Here is a 22392-nt window from a genome sequence, read left to right as displayed (position 1 = left end):
AGCTCTTGTATCATGGAAGTTATACCCTAATGTCTCAAAACGTGTCCTCTCACATTGTCCCTGCTTCTTGTCAGTGTTTTCGATATGTTCCTTCCTTTGCCGATTCTGAGAAACACCTCCACATTCCTTATCTTTTCAGCCTACCTAGTTTTCAATACTATGGTTAAAGATTTTACATTACCCTTGGTTTTATTGGCCAGGAGCAAATTACCGGAAATCTCTGTTGACTAACAGTTGGTGTCCCCTGTACAGGCTGTGTCAACTACTGCTGACACTGATGTTAAACAGGTGTAATTTTTGAGATCAATGTTGTATTTCATATAATTTTTTAAACCTCATGGAATGGACAAGGTAGTTATACAGGGTGATTCCAAATGGCTCCATGCATTATGGGACTTAACATCTGAGGCCATCAGTCCGCTAGACTTAGAACTATTTAAACTTAACTAACCCAAGGACGTCACACACATCCATGCCCGAGGCAGGATTCGAACCTGCGACCGTAGCAGCAGCGCCGTTCCGGACTGAAGCGCCTAGAACCGCTGAGTGATTCCGCTATAATGATACAAACTTTTATGGATGACGGAGAAATGTAAATTTATCAATCTGAGGTAAGGGACCCTAGCCCAGAAACGACCGTGTCGGAAGGTATAAGCGAAAATGTAGTCATATTTCACCGTAGACTCTAGCAGCGTTCCAACTATGGGCCCCAATTTCCGAACCCTGAGCATGACGTGCAGTATTCCCATGAATACTCCCCGATATCTTGTTGGTGGAGTAGTAACGACGCATGTACCATGAAGTCAGAGAGATAGAAAATCCTAAGCACAGCAAATTCCATTCATCTGCACAAGTTTCACGAGCTGCTACATTTACAACAGTTGTTCAAAATGGGGTCCTTCGCATAAATGCAGATGTGGTACCATCCCCGGTGTCTCCAGAATGGACACTGTTGCAGGAAACGAGAGTCATTGCCCGGAGATCACCTCCAGTCTCGACGAAATCAAGGGTGAGATGAGGTGAACGTGCTGATCACTAAACAGGATCCCCTCTGCCTATCGACTTTTCAGGGAACGTCTGTTCCAGGTGTTCACGAAAGTGAGGTGGGGCTCCATCACGCAAGAACCACATCCATTGGCGAATAACAAATCCAATATGTTCAATGAACTTGGGTAGTGTGTCTCTGAAGAACGTTGTGTACACTGGTCCATTGAAGCGGCGCGAGAAAGAAGAAGAATTATCACTGTCTGATAATCTGTGTTGATCGCTCTTCACAATTGTAGCGCAGGGATCTTCATCGGCCCAAACATAAGTATTGCGACTATTTGGCATTCCATCTCTCGTGAAATAGGCTTCATCAGTAAAAGTTACACACACAGGAAAATGAGGACATGTAAGGCTTTACAAGAACCGTTGACTGAACGCGACACGAGGTACGAAGTCAGTTGGAGGCAGAGCATGCACTTTCTATGGATGGTAAGTGTAGAGCTGCTTTCCCCGTACTACTCGATACATAATATCTGCGAAACATTCATTTCACGCGCAACTGATCGAGGGCTAATTGCAGGCCCTTAATCCATTCGAACAAGCATTGCACCTTATAAGTCGGGAGTCGTCGTCCTCATCTGTTGTTTTACTTTGGTACCAACTGCTCTGTTTCACTTAACCGTTAGAACAGTCTTGGAAACGTGGTGTGAGCAGGATTTCTTCTACCGGATATTAGGTCCTTTACAATCTTTCCACTACTGTTTCCATTTGCTTGTCAATCCAAGTAACTCATGTCAGCAAATGCCGTCACCGGATATAACTCCATTTGGTTAAGGCTGATCGATGTCAGTACTTCAGCTTGTAAACACAGACTGCAATCTACTGCAGTACATGATTGTTTATCTCAGTAAGCAGTACGCCATCCGCATTGGATTATTTATCACCACAACTTCTACACTTAATTGCTCGTCGGTATTGGCTACCCTACAACCTTAGCAACAACGATACCGATATATGCACCTGTATTCCAGTGCCAGACGTTTCATAATGATTTCCGCTTATAATTTTCGACTCGGTCGTTTCCAGATCATGGTCCCTTGCCTCAGTTTGATACATTTACCCTTCTCCATCATCCCTGGAAGTTTGCAACATCATCAAGGAATAGTCCTGTATAACATGCCAAAAGCTGCGACAAAATGAGCGGGAAACATATCTTTGCGATGAAGGAGCCCACCGATGCACTCGAAGACTCACCATGTTTATTTCCAGTGAGCTACACAACAGTAAAAACACCGCTACTCAATTGAAGAGAGGGCACATTTCCTGCATTCGTGAGAGTCGTAATATGCGATAAGCGAACTATTTTTCAATCAATAAGCAGTGTATTAATGATTAATTTTTATCACTTATGACAAATGTCGCTATTTTCTGTTAAATATTACATCGGAAACATTAGAAATGGTTTTTGAAGTATAGGTTTTGTAACAGTGATTTTGCAAAGTTAATCTGTTTTATTTTCTGAAGTACAAAATTATTGAAAATAGGCAAGTAAAGTAAGATCTCGTGTCTGAGGTATTGTTCCTTATCAAGAAATCTCATTCAGAGTTTCAGAGCCATTACCGAAAGTTCAAATGTTTCTGTGTTGCTCTGTACAGAGCCCAAAGTGACTTCCTTTCTTCATGGAGGCGCATTCCCTCTTTGCACCTAAGTGACAGGCAGTTTGTTTATTATATAAAATAAGTGCCTTATATAGTAGGAACAAGTACGTATGTTACTGTATTATGTTTTCTCTTGTTATTCTCTTGTTTTTCAGGTTAGAAATAACTTGTGCAGCACAGGTTTGTTGAGGTTAAATTATCGTTTGCTCGGATGGTCTGTTTTTGGTGTTTATTTCGATCACATTTATTTCAACACTTCACTTCCACTCCTCACTATGTATCGAATGTGTGTGTTCACAGTGCGTAGCGTTTCTTACATTAACACGCTTATTTGTTAAAATAAGCATGATACTCGTCGTAATAAAGAAGGCTATTAACGCATTTGACAAGTTGAGATATGTTGTCTGTGAAAGATTCAAAGTTTAGAATGTACACTTCTGTACGACACGTCATAGTAAAGCACAGAATTCCATGGTATTTTGCGTGTTACTGAGAGGGGGTACCCTCAGGAGTGGGGCTGGCAGTTGCCACCCAGACGCGAACGCGCCGCCTGCCCCCGCATTGAACCCGCTGCTGCTGCTTTCACCCTCGTAACTCCCGCTGCCGCGTTGCAGAGCGATCGCTTCTCGGAGAAAGGCCGAACGAGGAAATGGCAGCGGGTAGGTTATCGTGCTGAATGAGACGGCGTTTTCCATTCCGCAAGATTCAATCTCAGAGACGATTAATTTCGGTTATCGCTCCACTGACGTTTTGGAAAGCCACCACAAATTTTTCGTGAAAAAAGAAAAAAATTATAGTAATGTTTCTCCCCGAATATGTAGTATGAACATTAATAAAACATACAAACTTCATAGACGGGTTCCTAACTGGAAATGGAGGAAGAAAGGTCCTATGAACATGTGTCCGGAAATGGATCGTTGCCACGGTAGATGGCACTCTGGCCACATGCCGCTTGTTCCTTGTGTTTTGCAGACTGTGTGATTGACGCAGCGTATTGTAAACAGCCGTATGATCTGGTATTCATGTAAGAAACAAGCCGAGATGGTGTTTATGTACGGCTAAGCATATGGAACGGTCGAGAGGCAGCGCGGCTACACCAAAACAAATAACCTCACAGACACCAACCACATGATACAACATTTCAAGCCCTTTTTGGGCGTTTTGTATGATCATGGGTCTTTTCCGACAGACGAAGGTGCAAGGACGCGGCAGACTGTGCGTACACCAGATACAGAGGACAGGGTTCTACAGAATATTGAGATGAACCCTAGTACGAGCTCCAGGCAAGCGGCCCGCAAACATGGTGCAAGGCAAAGTACGATTATGTGTACCCTGCGTGACAACCGCTACCATCCCTATAACCTTCAACGAGTGCAAGGATTATCAGCAGCGGATTTCCCTCTAGGGAAGGATTTTGTCGATGACTTTTGCACAAGACCATCACAATTATGGATTTTCTGCCATCAGTCCACTTTACCGACGAAGCAACCTTTATCAGAACCGGCATCATCAGTCGTCGTAATCGTCATCTGTGGGCTACAGACAATCCTCGGTTTGAGCTGTCTCATCAGTATCGATTCAACATCAATGTGTTGGCAGGGACCCTTTGCGACATCGTCTCGATGGAGGAACATACCTGGACTTCCTGCGGAGTACTCTGCCTCGGCTGCTTGAGACTGCCTTTGGCAGTACGACAGGTTACGTGGTTTCTGCATGACGGAGCACACCCCACTTCCGCAATACAGTTTGCCGATACCTCAACAGCATCTCTCCCGGGTGTTGGATAGGATGCGGATGCTCTGTAGCATTGCCTGCAATAATACGCTTGGATTTTTAGATCCGGGGGCATCTGAAGAGCATTGTGTATGCTGAACCAGTTCATGATGTGCAGACCCTTCAACAGCGTGTTCACGATGCCTGTGATGCTACTCGGAGACTGGCCGGAACATGCAAAAGAGTGCGGCAGTCATCGATGCGACGTGTGAACGCGTGGATTATTTGCCATGGAGGCCACTTTGAACATATGTTGTGACGTGGATGCGATGCAACTCTGTATTTTGTTCCCGGACGAATTGTTGTCTTTGGTCATTCACCGTCTCACCATCCACTTCCGGACACGTGTACATAGGATCTCCTTGTACCGAGCAGGCACGTTGACTGTTGAGCGGTAGAGACAGCTAGTTGCCTGTGCACAGATGAAAACCTGTAAACCAGCGTTTTACACTAAGTGGCCAAAACTAACGCAAAGTTATTGGTGCACGGGTCGATTGTTGGCTGCTGAACCCTCTGCATTGCTTTTGTCTCGTACATTCCTGGCAGAAACCGGCTGCAGACGCCTCGCGTCCAAATCGGCTACGATCTGATTCACGGTAAACCGTCCATCTAACCCTATAGCTCTGCGCAGGTGACTCGCCGTCCATTCTCCGAACACTTGTGGTTGCTCTCTGCGGCGGATTACTCATGTAAGAACACTGTTTCTGCGATTCTGAAGATCTTCAGTAGACACTGCTGACCTCGTAAACGTGTAGCCTGCCGAATTCTTGTGTAACCTCCCGACTTCTTGAGTAACCTCCGACATGCTGTGACCAATGCGACCAGTCATTAGTCAATAAATTAAGCTTTCATTGATTGGCGACGTGCCTAAAATACTTCACAGTTTTCTAACATTGTAGTTGCAAACTTCGAACTGCAATGGTAGGATGCTACCTACCGGTTCTGCCAACTTTCTTCCGAGCCATCGATATACCAAGAAAGCTATTTGTTGAAATCTGATTTTTGATAAAATCCTATTCCTCCAAACCGAATCTGCTTATCTGTTGGACAAAACTGTTCTATCTGTAGTGAAAAGTGCGTATTTTCATGACTGAGAATTGAATGTTGCCTCTAAAAACTAAATATTTACCTTTTCACTGCGTAGTCAACACATTTTATCATCTACAGAGAGTTTGCCCTTGTAGCAGAAACTAAAGGTGGATGATGCTTTCAGAATAAAAACAACGTGGAAAAGCATTCATATGCGATGTCTTGTCGCGCCCCTTGTATTGCGGCAAACTTTTTACGTTCCACTATGAATCATTACTAACAATAATGTTTACATTACAAAGCTTCACCTGCCCAAGAAATTTTATTTCCTTTGCTGTCATGTCTCCTTTCCCTGTTCTGACGCCTGACTGTGGCTTAGTGTCACACGAAAAGCAGTTCTTGAGAGGTTAACATCTCCGCTTACTTCCTGAATTATTAGGCGAATCCCGTTAGAGACTTTCCTCAGAAATGTCTGCTTTACTGTCATACGTAATCCTCTGCAGTTACTATGCGAAGTATTTGCACAGAAATAACTTTTTCCGCAGTTAGATTTGTGCTTCATCTTGTCGATCGTCTGTCATGGCTAAAGATGCAGCTCCCCAAAAACATAATCTCATGTATTTTTTATTTTTATTTCCAAAGACTGCAATTTACAACTGTATATCATTTTTCCAGTTTAATGGACACTTTCACAGAAACTCTGCTCTCACACGTTCTCTTCAGATAGACGAATAGTCTTAAAACACACAAAAGGATGTATTTTTATATAAATTAACGAAATATAGCGATGAAAGTAGACAAAGTTTGTAACTGTCCTTTATTCCCTTTTTTTTAAGCTTCGCTAACATTCGTCGCCACCACCTCAGCGTTCTAGACACTGCGCAACGCGTGGGACATAATTACCCGTCAGTCGACATTTTTTAACCAGCCTAGTACAATATAGGGACCCTAAATCTATAAAATCGCTTTAGTGAGGATCGCCAAACCGCTTTCATCGACGAGACGATTTTAATTAGTCACAACTCCTAGACCACTTAACATTGTAACTATGTGGCTGACTGTAATTGATGTCGACCAAGAACGATACACCTAAGACAGTCTCTACTTAACGTTGCCAAACGTTCCTTTAAAAATACTCGAATTCCCAGTAGAGTGATGTTGCGAAATGGTTAAGACTATGCATTCAAATTCAGGGGGACTGGGATTCAGTTTACCGTTCGCCGATACAGATTTGTTTTTTGTGGTTTATATAAATAGATTTAAGCAAATGGCAGAATGGTTCCTTTGTAAAGGAACCAGTCGATTTCCTTCGATATCCTTCCCCAATCCGACCGTGACTTGTTCCCTACGTAACGAACTCTTTGTAGGCAGGACATTGGACCCTAATGTCTTTTGCTTCGGAGGCTACGAAACGAAAAGTCTCATAAAAATGGTTCAACCAGTCACACAAAACTAATTACTTTACCACAGAAACAACATAATTCACTTCTACTTCAAAAAATCACTTCGTCCATTCGTCACTAATTATCCGGAGGCTGGTTGGCAGTAATTCTTCATCTCTATTCCTCTCTGTTCCCGGTTAGTCTATTCATTTCATCATTATGACTCTGCTCTTACATCATATCTGATCTGTCTAGAGTATTGCAGTCTAGGTCCTTCTCTTACTCTCCTGCCTTTTATCGTTCCTTATGTTATATTAAGGAGAAAATTATCGTGTCGGTAACGGCCAATTAGTGGAGTTTTTCTTTTCCGTGTTGTTGACAGTAGAGGACTTTTTTCACCTGTTTTTCTAAGAATATCTTCGTTTGCGAGTTTTGCAGTCTGCGAGGTGCTTTCCTTCCTCTTCAAGTACCACATTTCAGATGTCTCCATATGTCTCTTGTCCGAGCCGTAGAAGGTCACGCTCCAAGACAGAGTTAATAATCCTCTGTTCGGTCTCCAAATTTAGCTTCCATTATGTAAGCAGCTTCATTGCCTGTACAATTCTGCTCTTTATATTGGCTGAACTCTTGCCATCTTTGTCCGTGTCTTCAGGTCAAAATCTATTTCAGCTAGATATCATCTCTACGACTATGCACGACGCTGTTGCCGAAACATCCTGTAAATGTAGGAAAATCTGCACTGACGTCATGGAAAACTCTCGAATATTTAGGCTGCAAAGTATCGATGATCCGTTAGCTGTTTATGAAAGAAATTAAAGCGACGAAGACGTATGTCCAGTAATACTAGATGATAACAGTGCTTCACATACACATCAACAGTGTTCCAAAAAGTCAAGAAGAAATGGTAATCGCTCACTAAAAATTCAAATTAACAGAGAAAGATGGTGGATATGACTAATATGGCGATATGGCACATTCATACATGATCAGCCATTGAGGTTACTGGACTCCTTATTTTCCTCGGAATGTCTGTAAAGTGTATGCATGCTCAGCAGCAATACGTAAAAAATTGCAGAATTTGTCACTAAACACCTACAGTGGAGCAAGAGATCGACCTCTTTCACTGATATTTATGTGCTGTTTATTAGATTAGATTTACTATCATTCCAATTGATCCGTAGTGAGGAGGTCCTCCAGGATGTAGAACATGTCAGAAATACAATAATACATGACAAATATTTACAACTCAAACAAATTAGCTAATGTACCATTCCACAGGTCCCTCGTAGAACGAACAGTATTCCTAAATCGATCATTCATTCATTCTGATTGTTACTAAAAGGGGCAGTCAAATGAAAAAGAGACAGACGGAAAAAAGTAAGTAAACCGTTTATTATTTCAAAAGCAATAGCCATAACTGTTAATACATCTGTAGAAATAAGGAATACTAACAGCCGTACTATTTATAAAATATGGTAATTGCGCGACCAGTTTCGAAACTGCATTAGAGTCATCTTCAGGCCGCTATAAAAACTGCTGTTTACACATTGTGTAAACAGAATTCCAAGAGTCCAATGAATTTACATGGTGCCTGTCCTCAAGCACCGATGCTTGGATATCATTTGGTTTGCATAGGGGCCTGAAATTACGCCAACGCAGTGTCGAAACTGGTCGCGTAATTAATATATTTTATAGAAAATACAGCTTCTGGTATTCCTAATTTCTACAAGTTTATGACTTGCTGCAGTCTCACGTCCACTTCAGTAATGGATCACGTAAAAGTTAGTACATGTCCCTCTGTGAGACAAGCCAGTCAGTGCCTTCATGGAAGAGTGTTTGCGGTTGCCAACGGAAGCTTGATTGTAGCCAGACGTGCACCCGTTCATCCGAAGCAAATCGAAGCCACGGGTGTCTTGTTTCAGGGCTCCAAAAATATTAAAATCTCATGGGGAGAGTTCGGGACTGTATGGAGGATGTGTAAACGCTTCCCTGCGAAACAACTTTGGCAACATCTCGGCCCACCCATTTGCAGTCTTGTCTCAAAGTAGGATAAAAGTATTAATAGTAATACCGATTACTTTTGAAGTAATAGACAGTTTCCTGACTTCTTTCGCACTGTTTCGTTTTCATTTGATTGCCCCTTATATTTTCGCCTTGAAGTTCCACCCGCTTTTAGAAATGCCCCATTCAGAAAACGAAAGGAAATGAACGAATCTGAAATAGTTTCGGATGTTTTTGACGATGATTATTCAGATGTTCCTAGTGAGAATGAAGATCCGGATGACTGTGTGAATGAATATTTTTATGGTTCTGACGATGATTCCAGTGACATTGACATCGTTAGATCTGTAAAGAAGCGTAAGGTGGCAGTGTTTTCAAGTGATCCGACACTAACGATGAAAGTAAAATGTAAATGTCGTGTGACTAGGGCCTCCCGTCGGGTAGACCGTTCGCCGGGTGCAAGTCTTTCGATTTGACGCCACTTCGGCGACTTGCGCGTCGATGGGGATGAAATGATGATGATGATCAGGACAACACAACACGCAGTCCCTGACCGGAGAATATCTCCGACCCAATAGGGAATGGAACCCGGGCCCTGAGGATTGACATTCTGTCTCGCTGACCACTCAGCTACCAGGGGCGGAAGCGATGAAAGTGATTCTGTTCTTGTGAAAGATACATTTTGTTATAGCGTTAGCCTTTCGAGGCGGCGCCCGACTCTCATTTGGGCACTGCCATGTGTTGAATTTCTGTCCTCTTTGAAATTGATAACAAAACTCTTACACTTTTCGACATATTTTAAAGTACTTATAATACAGTTACACCTTACGAGTCTATATTCCCATCAATATGGTCTCTATTACATTCATGAAATTTCAATGTATCTATTATTGTGTAGGGTTTTGGGGAGTAATGTGTGTATTATTGTTGTTTAAGATTCAAAATGGTTCAAATGGCTCTGAGCACTATGCGACTTAACTTCTCAGGTTATCAGTCGCCTAGAACTTAGAACTAATTAAACCTAGCTAACCTAAGGACATTACACACATCCACGCCCGAGGCAGGATTCGAACCTGCGACCGTAGGTTGTTTAAGGGTATGTTGTGTATGCCTCAATACTTACAGTACACAACTTACATTAAAATAAAAAAAAAAAAGGTAACAGGAGCTGCTGTAACGGTAAAATAGGAAAACTGCATAGTAATAAAATAGTGAGAGGTGGTTGGTTGATTTGGGGGAGGGGAGCAAACAGCGAGGTCATAGGTCTTATCGGATTAGGAAAGGATAGGGAAGGAAGTCGACCGTGCCCTTCCAAAGCAACCGTCCTGGCATTTGCCTGGAGCGATTTAGGGAAATCACGGAAAACCTAAATCAGTATGGCCGGCCCCGCTCGATTATAATAAGAGTCTGAAAGGACATTCTGTGTAGCCAAGTTATCAGCTACCCGGTCTACCGTTCCTCGTTTCAAACACATCATAAGGTGTAGAAGCAGCATGTAAGTTCGAAAAATCCACTTTTAACGTATTGCATTGCCGAAGCGAGCATCAAAAAAGATAAATGCAGTATTTTCGTGGATCAGTAACTTGAATTTCGATGGAACCACCTTCTGGAAGACCGTGGCTGGCCGAAAAAGCAACCGGATCTGCAGCCGCTACGTAATCTTTACGATTGCCAGTCCGGCGCTGGGGACACAGCAGGTATCAGGCAGGCAGGCATTAAAGTAGGCGAAAGGGAGAGTGACCGGCAGCAGGGAGAGGCGCTGTGTCATCGCGGACGTGTTTGGTCGCCCCAAAAGGCCAACCGGCTCGGCAGCCTCTCTGCATAAATCTGGGAAGCGCCTCGTGACGCAACCCGCGGAATGTGCCGGTCCGGCTTGCGGACAGGGCGCTGCGTTCACGGTTGCTCGCCGTGCCGAACACCGCCCGTAACGCTTTACGTGGAAGATTGCAGCCGCCCGACACGCGGAAGACTTCGCCACGGCCCACGGCGCGCCCGCTGGCGCCTGCTGACGCTCTGACGTCGGCAGCCGTGCGTTTCGTGTCGAGCCTTTCACAGGAGCCGTCGTTTGACCTTCGGCACGTCTTATGTCTGTTATTTGCACCGACTGGCGCACAATATTCGCATACGATAATACTGCTTTCGAGAAAATAAAACAGATATATACACTCTCAGGGTCGCCCAACGAAATTACAGGAAATTGCAGTTATAACGTGTATATGCAAAATTGAATCAAACGGTGATGTCTTCCCGTAACACTTCGCAGCTGTTCACGCGAATTCACTTCGTCTCCTTTTGCTGTGTCTTTATTTAGGTACAATGTAAGACAAAAGAAGTTAATTGTTTTGCACAGTGGCGACTCGTGAGTATACATTTTGGGTATTCACATATTTTTAGATTCAGATACATCTGAAAGTGTGAAGTAGCCTCTGCTGCAAAGTAGTTACGTTTACCAGAAAATTTATACAACTGCAGCCACTGCCAATAATAATAATAATAATAATAATAATAATAACAATATGCACAGCTTCCTGACAAACGAAAGAATTGTTTTCGAGGAGTTTTGCTGTTTTGTACATAATTAAGTACAGTTCAGGGCTTTCGGTAATCCCCGTTTCGCACTTTTATGTTAGTGTGAGTTTTAGTGCTTTTTTTATTTTTCGGACAAATGTACAAGACCTCTAACACCTGTATTAGTCCACGAATTAACTTCCGGGCTACGTTGCACCCACACAACCACTTACGCTTATTGTACACTTCTTTGTTAAACGTTCGCTTGTAGTCACGCTGATTTGATTTCGTCACTTTCTGGATCAACGGATCCTTTGCGGATAACTTTTTCTGGTAATTTTCTTTTCTGTTAATATTCAATGTAGATTCAACAGAATTCATGTTGATACTGCGCACGAAAGCAGATTTCTGCAAAGTAAACTATAAACAAAAACTGTCGTTTGCGGAAATGATTAAATTCAATTGATAACGACCACCAACATGTCACTTGACTAGAATACAAATAGATTACTGCGTCATGAAATACAAAACTTAATGTGCAGGCTGTACGAAAACTCTCTTTACCTCCGTCTAAATGTGTACTAATTGCTTTTCTTGTTGCAGGCGATATTGATTTATGAGAAGAATGGCTGATGAATCCAATTACACTTTGGAAAAACGAGTCGTCATGCATACCTGGGTTCATGAACGACCTCACTCTGGAAAAACACTGAGAGAGTTTCGACACGATTTCACCATTAGATTTGATAATGGCTGCACCACCGAAATCAACAATATTAGGTTGTGAGAAGAAGCTGTTTGAAACTAGTTCCGTAAAAGGCAGACCACGCTCTGGAAGACGGAGAAGAAGAGCAGACACATTTACGGAAGTTGCAGCATCAATGGAACGTCCGGCGAAACGGTCGCTACGCAAGCGATCACGGGAAATGAACATGCCGTTGACAACTTTACGGCGACATATGCCAAGAGACTTAGATCTAAATTATTGAGACCCTCGTTTGAGAATTAATTGAGTGACCAAGACTTGAAGACATGACGTGACGCCTGTGCTCGGTTACTGGAGGTGTTCGATACAATTTCCAGACGTGGAAAAGTTCTCAGACTAATGTGCCGTGTTCCGTAGTGCAAAAGGTAGATATGTTTATTCCTGGAGTAACGAGAACCTGCACTTCTGTGAGGGATTGGAAATGAACTAGCCCCATGTCATGATGTGGGCTGCAGAGTTTGCCACGCATTTGATTGGTCTATTTTTATTTGAAAATCCCGTAACTCATGCTTCTATGCCTGTGAATCAGGAAACGTATCTCTCCATGCTACACGACTGGTTTATACCGGTATTGGAATGTTTGGGACTTCTTGGTCGTGTCTGGTTCCAGCACGATGGAGCGACAGCGCATTTTTCACTATGTGTAAGGGAATTCCCTATCGATGTGTTCAGAGACAGATGGGCTGGAAGAGGATCATCAGCGTTACCGCACCTCTGAAATAGCCCCCCCCCCCCTCCCCGTCCTCTGACGTCCCGAACTGACATCGTGCGTTAACGCATTAAGGGGACACATGAAACAGAAAGTCGCCCAGAATCTTCATCCGACAACTGAGGACCTCAAAGACGCTGTTCGGAATGCATTTCCTGCTGCGACGAATATCTCATCTGACCTGGAGGTGAATAATTTTGTGCCATGAAAATAACGGATTGCACACATATCATCTGGAGTAATAGGTGGTAATCTGATGGTACACCTGCCTCTCATCAGACCCATGCTGTTGAAAGAACGTTTCGCACGGATGTCAGCAATATAGAGGGGGTGTAATGGGACTTTTGAAATAGCAGCTTGTACTATAACTCATACAGGAACGCACATAATAGGTTGTTTAACAATACAACAATAACATATGCTGACTTCCTATCTAATTTTACCAAATAGTGAGTGAGCTGGAATATCTGAAGAGTGTGCTATACCGTCTAGCGGGATTTATGCTGAGCGAACGCAAATAAAAGTCCGCTGCAGTGTGCTACCACCTAGCGGCACTGACGTAAACTTGTAGTTGAATGGTAAGGGGTAGCTGTGCAAACCACAAACTGTGTGCGATATTTATCAACTCCATATGTATTTTACCCATAAGGCAATTACGTCACCCTAGTTCCGCATGCGCAAAAGTCTCGTAAACCGTGCATAACTGAAGATGTGCTCACGATCCTAATGCCAAGCCTCTCGGAGTCTAGAGGGGCAGCAATGTTGCACAGTGGGGTAGATTTACGTGACCTGTACGGTATTTCAGATTACTGCTTCTATGTTACGTTTAACAGCAGTCAAAGAAAAATAATCAATAAATGTGCAGGAGCCACGCCGAGTGGCGGGTTTGAGGCGCCATGCAAGGATTGTGCAGCCCCTCCCGCTGGAGGTTCGAGTTCCCCCTCGGTCATGGATGTGTGTGTTGTTCTTAGTGTAAGTTACTTTAAGTTAGTTTAAGCAGTGTGTAAGTCTAGGGACCGATAACCTCAGCAGTTTGGTCCCTTAGGAATTCACACACATTTGAACATTTGAAATGTGCCAGATATCAAAAGTCAGGGTGTTCACGTGTCCTTGTACTCTTACACAGCAGGCGCAACTGGTTTAATAACACCCTGTTGTTGTTGTTACTGTTGTTGTTGATGTGGTCTTCAGTCCGAAGACTGGTCTGTTGCAGCTCTCCACGCTACTCTGTCCTATGCAAACCTCAACATCTCCACTAACTACTGCAACCTACATTCTTTTGAGCTTGCTTACTATATTTCAAATGTTATTTATTCTCCTTTAATGATATTTGGTTCTGCATCAGTAACCACTGCAAGTATTTTCTGGTATTTATTCCCCATTCTTTAAAAGCCTATAATAATACATAATATGTTCAGCTGTTGTGATCCTGACAACTTCTACAGGGTGGGACAAATAAAACTGGCCCGGATTGGACTTGAATGTATGCATATAACCACATCCCGTGACGCGCACATCACGTGCACACCCGCCACGTTATCCACACCTGTTCAGAGCGTAGTGCGGGTTGTGTCAGTGTGAGTGGAGTGCAAAGGGGACGATGGTACTTACAAGGATTAGCGGATATTCGTTGTGGAAAGTTACGTGACAACAAAGTCGTGGAAACGGCGTGGTCAGTTGTTTTGCTGAGGAGTTTGATCTTATCAAAGCGCCGACAAAGAGTGCCAAGCAACTCTTTGTCCGAAAATGGCGTCAGACGGGATCTGCTTTGAGCATGTCAGAAGACGTTCCGAAACGTACCCGCACACGCAACGCCCGTCGCAAGAGACCAGCACGATAATGCGGACGGATACTCCACCTGGAACGGCACATGCATCCTTACCGCGTGTCTATCGTTTATGCATTAAAACCAGCAGATGCTCCCCAGCGCCTCCAGTTTTGTGAGTGGCTGTTCACTGTGGTAACAATGAATGGCTTGGATATGGATCCGTTCTTTATGTCTGACGAAGACTGTTTTCACCTGAGTGGTTATGCCACCTCGCAGAATCACAGATTCTGGGCAGCGGAGAAACCGCATAACTTCTACGAAACACCATTACATGGTAAGAAGACTGGGGTTTGGTGTGCAGTATCTGCACGCCGCACTATTAGTCTCAGCCGGCCGAGATGGCCGAGCTGTTCTAGACGCTACAGTCTGGAACCGTGCGACCCACAGCGGTCGCAGGTTCGAATCCTGCTTCGGGCATGGATGTGTGTGATGTCCTTAGGTTAGTTAGGTTTAAGTAGTTCTAAGTTCTAGGGGACTGATGACCTCAGAAGTTACGTCCCATAGTGCTCAGAGCCATTTGAACCATTTGAAATATTAGTCTCATCTTCTTTCATCAGACGCTGACTTCGGCGCGTTACATTTCCGACATTTTGAAACCATTCGTGGCAGCATTAACGGAGGAGGAAAAGACCTGCAGTTATTTCCAACAGGATGGAGCAACTGCCCGTACAGCCGGCCGAGCCTTGGAGCACATTTACACAGTCTTCACGCCTGACAGATTAGTTAGCACAGGTCAGTCTGGTCCCGGCCCCAGCTGGCCACACAGGTCACCTGATCTGTCGGTGTGCGATTACTTTGTGTGGGAACCCCTCAAGTCTAAGGTGTATAGCAACAACCCTCGTAGTCTTCAAGATGTGCAACAGAGAATTTCGGATGAGATTGTAACAATTCCAGCAGTGCAGCTTCGATCCGCCTTAAGCAACCTGCTGCCCACGGCCCAAAAGTGCCAAGTGATGAATCGTGGTCACTTTCAACATCTGCTGTTGTCAGGTTAGTAATGTACTTCCCTTCCTCTGATGTGTTTCTTTGTACCCTGAAACTGTTCTCTGGGCCAGTTTTATTTGCCATACCCTGTAGAGAAGTTGTTTCCATTTCATCGCGAACAAAACAATGAACACTAATTCACTGAAAACTTCTACACTACATTGTGTCTATCTAATTATCTGCTGTAAGTGTTAAGGCGTCCACATTCTGAGTTTTATTTTTTAAGCAGTTGTGAGTAGCTTTACGTTGATTTTCCCAGAATACTACTGCCGGTGGCCGAGCGGTTCTAGGCGCTGCAGTTTGGAGCCGCGCGACCGCTACGGTCGCAGGTTCGAATTCTGCCTCGGGCATGGATGTGTGTGTTGTCCTTAGGTTCGTTAGCTTTAAGTTCTAGGGGACTGTTGACCTCAGAAGTTAAGTCTCATAGTGCTCAGAGCCATTTGAACCATTTTGAAATACTGCCGGTGCGCTACTCAAAGGTGAAATAAATTTCGACAAATTATAAACACGTCCATTTTCAACAGTTTGAAAAGGTTGTTTAGATTTACAAATCAGGCACAAAATTGATTTAGACATGTGTACATCTTCCGGTCCTCTGAAGTATACTACCTGACAAAAAAAATGTAGTACCCGGAAGGGGAACAGGAAACTAAATGAAACTTCACAGAGTTGAGAGGGCAAGTGATATAATTGCAGTGATTACAGAACAGAGCCAAATATACAAAGAACTTGGTGGTAAGGTTATCATAAAGCCTTTGTATCCTCTGCTGATACAAGCTGGCCAACAACTGTTGTAACTGGATACTGGCTCTGGAACAGAGTTACGTTCGAGCTGGCCCCACATGTGTTCTGTCGGGAACACATCTGCGGCTCTTGGTGGCCACTGAAGTCAGTCATCATCACAGAGACAGAGCTCATAGTCACACGTGCGGTGTGTGGACGAGCATTGCCCTGTTGGAAAATGGCAGAACGATACTGTCGCATGAAGGTTTACATTCAGAACTCAGGATGTCCGCGACGTACCACTGTGCCGTCAGAGCTTCATCAATCGCTGCCAGCCGAGACCTGGTCATACCCGACAGCTCTCCACAGCATGACGTCAGGAGTAATTCCTCTGTGTCTCTCCATAACACTCGAAGAAAACGACCTCTTCTCAGCTCGCCGCCCTAATAGCCGACGATGATCATTCGCACTAGTACAGGTCCGCTACTTATCGCTGAACACAACGTGACGCCATTATCTTCAGTCCATGGTACCTGTTTACGGCATCACTCCAAACGCAGTTATAGTGTTAACGATAGCCTATGCATGGGATGGTAATTCCCTAGTCTGGCTACTGCTAGTCTGACCAATGGTGCGGTATGACACAGAACGCTGCAGAGAGTCCATTACTTGTTCTCTGAAGCCACGCACAGTTGTGAAGGGATTATGACCTAGTGGTGATCAGATGTGGTCAACCGGAACCTGGACGACGCGTATGTCTGCCCTAACGTTCCCATGAAGTCCAACATCGTGTCACCGTCACATCCGAATCTGGATACTGCACTGTTCGATGAGCCGGCCAAATGGAGACGCACAGTGAGGCCCCTTTCACCCTCCGCCAGCTACTGATAACGATGTCTCGTATGAGTGCCCAGGATCTCCATGTACTACACAGTGATCACTCAACATCCGGCACTGTTCACGTCCCACATATACCCTACCAAGCCTGGTAACAACACTAAACCCGAACAACACTACTGCATTGTGGCGGTACCTCTGTCACAGAGAATTGCAACTCTGACCATTTAGACACCCACTGATGGTGTGTATGTGTACGAAGTGATATTGACACGAAACCATATCTTCCGGCTGATTCAAAATTTTGGTCCTTAGATATTTCGGAAGTTTGAAAATATTGGTTGAAGATATGGTTTGGACACTGAAATTTTACATTTATCTGATTGAGTGACATTAAAAATATCTTATCTCTCCCACTTCCCCCCCCCCCCCCAATGGAAATCACTGACAGTCACAAATGTGATGCACTGTCGTCCTTATGAGACATGCAACTTCCTGGCAGATCAAAACTGTGTGCCGGACCGAGACTCGAACTCGAGTTTTGAACTCGAGTTCATATCACTGCACACTCCGCAGCAGAGTGAAAATCTCGTTCTTATAAGACATGTTCATAAAAAAATTGAAATGACAAAAGAATTATTGTCAGAGGTTACAAATAGCATGTTTTTTTCGTCAACATCGAAGGTCGACATATTATCTTTATCATCAATGTTACGACATTTCAAAGATTTAAATATCGATAGTGAAACATCAGTGTTTAATCTCATAACAACAATATATTGTAAATATCTATGATCATTGGACGATCCTAATGGGGACTCGGTAATCCAGTATATTTGGTAAGAACTAAGCAACAAACATAGAGCCTTCCATGGCGGTGCCAAGCTCTTTATGTCACTTATGAATACGCAATGAATGACTTGTAATAATTTCACACAGTACCAAGTATGGCACTGTAACAGAGAATAACGGCGATTGTTATCATTGTTATCTAACTTACACTAGCTGCCTGTATTCTTCATTGCTTCGTGCTGCTTCTCTTATTGAGGTTACTCGCATCTTGACATTGCGAGTCAGCCTGAAAAATTTATCAAGCAATGGATACTAGCCGCTGGAAACTGAACTTTTTCCGCAGAGCAGGAAGTCAAAAATCCCTTTTCGACATTTGAGAACACTCCAGAATCAACGGTCCCCTACACTATCTGTAGTAATCGTCAACGTTAACAGCTGCAGTAAATACAACAGAGCGCTGTTTACATAATTGCTTATTTATTTCCTTTCGATGAATATTGCCTTTCGGTGAATACAGACGTCGTGAAGAGGAAGCGTCGACATGACAGAGCCTGCTGCATAATAAATAGGAACGCATTTCATACCTGGCGACGCGCAGGGGCCCCTTTGTCAGCTACGTCATTGCTCTGACCTTTCAACAGCGGTTTCGATTTTTTTTTTCTTCGCTGGGGCCCATTAGAAAACTGTTCAGGTTTTTAGTGGAACGATAGAGGCAACCGTACACTTCTTCGTAAGTATCACCCCCTCAGGATTCAGAAACTTGCTCCTAGTTCTACAGTTTGTTACAGAACAATTGTCAAGGACCTGTCTCCGTGGAATGTTTGAACCTTCGTCCTCGTAGTGAGAGAAAGTCTACCGGGGATGGTCGCTCTCCTTGGCAGACATAAAAAAAAATACGACGCTGTGGCGCCGGCTGCACATTTTACAACGGAGGATTATATAAATAGCTGCTGGTTGTGTTGCACATGAAGAAACGCCTGCTCTCTTTTAGACTGTGCATCTCCTCTCTTTTATTTCCTTTCAGTGTAGTGATAATTAGAGCCATTATCAGTTAGTAACTGTAACGTACAAAGAAGGTAGATGTGAAAGAACCGATTGATAACCCTCTTTCATATTATTCCCTACGCCCAGCATAGCCTAAAACGATTTATAGTTGATTAGGATGAAATGCTGAACAAAATAGAACCACTGAATTGAATTAAGATATTAATACGTTCTGTCAATGAGGCACCATATCACAGGTAAATGAAGGCATCGATTCACGTAGTAAAAAAGACATTACCAGATTTGAATAGCAGGTCATCTTCGCGCATGAAAGATACGAGGGCCGTCCAATACGTATTACAACATTTTTTTCTGATAGGAAGTTAGTTTTATTCAGGATTCCAATACACCATATTATTCCCCACTCTTTTGGCTTCAAAACCCTATTTTTCAACATAATCTCCATTCAGCACTCATGGAACCACTCTACTGGTCGACGTCGGAGCCAACCTCTTGCTACATCAATAATCTCACAATCTTTCCACAGAGTGCATCCGTCATTGGGCCAAGCAGATGGAAGTAGGATGGTGCGAGATCCGAGCTGTAGAGTGGGTGAGAAAGAATAGTTCAATGAAGTTTTGTGAGCTCTTCTCGAGTGTGCAGACTTATGTGAGACCTTGCATTGTCTTAGAGGAGACGTTCAATGAAGTTTTGTGAGCTCTTCTCGAGTGTGCAGACTTATGTGAGACCTTGCATTGTCTTAGAGGAGACGTTTGTTTGGATTTTGGTGGGTACGAACAAGCCGAAATCGTTTCTTCAGTTTACAACATTGCAGGTGTCACAGCTGTGTGCTGCCGGCTGGCACGCGGGAGATCGCACAGGTTTGCGCTACCTTTCTGCGACGATGACAGACTTCTCGCACGACGACTCACCGTGTTTTTGTTCATTGTCAGGTCTTCGTGGGCATTTTGCAAGCGCCTAGGAGTATGTGCGATGCTCTGGTTTTTCGCCATAAGAATCTAAACTAATGATAGATCTCTGCTTCGAATACACTTGCGGTACAGAAGCCATTTTGAAGGCTTCGTATAGTACATCAACCTATCGGAACTTCATGAAACTATAGGGTCCGGAACGGGAATATTCCACGATGTCACGCAACAAATTCCGCATTTCTTCAACCGAAATTGGCCAATAAAAGTAATATGTTGAATTACTTACTAAACGCCCCTCGTATTAAAGATATTAACTAAACTGAAAATATTTCGTAAGCAGGATACGGATTTAGAATCATACTTCATTGCCTTATGACTGGCTTCCAATCACATAAAATAGCCGTACCGATAACTGTGATGATATAAATCGAATTCGTAATAAGCGAACAAAGTTCTGAAAGAAAGGTGTTTCTCCGTCTTCATATAGAGCATTGATGAAATCAGAATGGCATTCAGTCACGTAATTCGATCAATTAGAGATTGACTTTCTTGATTTGGTGCATAACTGTTGTCGCTAGTGGATTTCCTTATACTTGCATGTATTATGTTTCGTATTACACCCCCGTTTCACCAACAGCTTATGATGGCAATGTAAACAGACCGTCCGAGTAGCGAATTTTTCATGTATATTTACTATTAACGGTGACTGACTAAGTCGCATGTGTTCTGGTATGCTGGTCAGTAATCGAAATTTTGCTACCGAAGTTAGCTCTTACCGACGTATTCGCGTATTAAATGTGAGGAAAGTCTAAAAGTCTCAGCTGATTTTGTGAATGAAAGTAGATGCTATAATACGAGGGCTATCCTACATTACGTTATAGAATCAAAAATAGATAAAGTATTGGAATTTTTTTTCATTATAAACAGATGAAAGCCACACTTAAATACTACTTTTCTACATAGTTGCCATTTAAATTAAGGCACTTATCGTAGCGATGGACGAGCTTGGAAATTCCTTCGTCGTAAAATTCGGCCGCCTGCGCCTTCAACCACGTGGTTACCTCTTCTTGAAGCTGTGCGTCGTCATCAAAACGCTGCATAGCCAACCACTTCTTCATTGCTGGGAATAAGTGGAAGTCGCTCGGTGCCAGGTAGGGACTGTACGGCGGATGAGGAAACAACTCCCACTTAAAAGATTCGAGAACTTCGCGAGTGGCATTTGCCGTGTGGGCCCGGGTGTTGTCGTGAATCAGCAAGATCTTTGAGCCTAACTTTCCCCTGCGCTTGTTTTGTATTGCTCTTGTGAGGTTGTGCAGAGTTTGGCAATACCTTTGAGAGTTTATTGTAGTGCCTCTTTCCAGGAAATCCACAAAAATCACACCTTTCCTGTCCCAAAAGACAGTCGCCACGTGGTTGAAGGCGCAGGCGGCCGAATTTTACGACGAAGGAATTTCCAAGCTCGTCCATCGCTACAGTAAGTGCCTTAATTCAAATGGCAACTATGTAGAAAAGTAGTATTTAAGTGTGGCTTTCATCTGTATATAATAAAAAAAATTTCCAATACTTTATTAATTTTTAATTCCAAAACGTAATGTACTTTGTGGATAGCCCTCGTATATTTAATTTATGATGGAACGAACAAGAATTGTGGTGTATGGTACGTACGTATATTCTCTTACTGACCGCTGCTTATGGTGTTCCCATAGGTCCTCAGAAAATTCAATTTATTGACATGTGCCATTTCGTCGATTTACAATTTCAATCTCTTAAAGTACTAGAATCGTCAGACTTCGTCGAAGTAGCTGACTGGTTCCCAAAACGTGGTTCTATAAAAACTCAGTTGGGAATTAAAAATAATTATAAATTGTTTCTGTATGATGTAGGCTCAGGAGCTGTCTTCTTCTTGAATTTCGATGAAGTTTCGTTTATTACATAATAACGTAAATATTACAAGAGTCGTTAAGTGAGCGGTATGGAATGGACAACCGTTTTGTTTTAGCCCGATCAAGTGACCGGGATAGAATCTGACAAACTTTTTATTTCACTGTTATTTCAGTCACGAACTATGTGTTTATCAATCAGATTCATAATTTCAGTCAATGATGACCATCACTAGACCTAAAAATATATACAATGGTAGCGTCACGTACAAGTATATTTAAATTACATAAATATTTAATTTATGAAAAAACGAATGATCTGTTGTATTTTAAACTTCATGTTTGGAAAAACAAAAATTTTGTAGTTAATTACCTCTATTTTTACCACATTTTTTAATAGATTCGGAAAATTCTAGAGTTTCATACACCTTTAAGTATGGTTTGTATGCTGTGCAAAATTCATCGAACCATCTCTCTTACTTATGAAGAAAAGTGTACCTATAGCAACAAATGCTGCCTTTAGTATGTGAAAAAAATGACGAAATTTCACATGTAAAAAAAATTACTTCGTTATGTTTTCGAACTTCCACTGCTATGAGTGTGAATTCTGAATCCTTCC

The 22392-nt window shown here is 43.0% G+C and overlaps 1 protein-coding gene across 1 annotated transcript in view; it reads right to left on the bottom strand.

Moving 5' to 3' along the window:
* The window catches only part of LOC124797990 (mucin-2-like), a 134909-nt gene that overhangs the window by 35143 nt on the left and 77374 nt on the right, over positions 1 to 22392 (bottom strand). The window lies entirely within an intron of this gene.

Source organism: Schistocerca piceifrons, chromosome 5, assembly GCF_021461385.2.
Source record: "Schistocerca piceifrons isolate TAMUIC-IGC-003096 chromosome 5, iqSchPice1.1, whole genome shotgun sequence".
Classification (NCBI taxonomy): domain Eukaryota; kingdom Metazoa; phylum Arthropoda; class Insecta; order Orthoptera; family Acrididae; genus Schistocerca; species Schistocerca piceifrons.
This window is presented reverse-complemented; position numbering and strand designations above follow the sequence as displayed.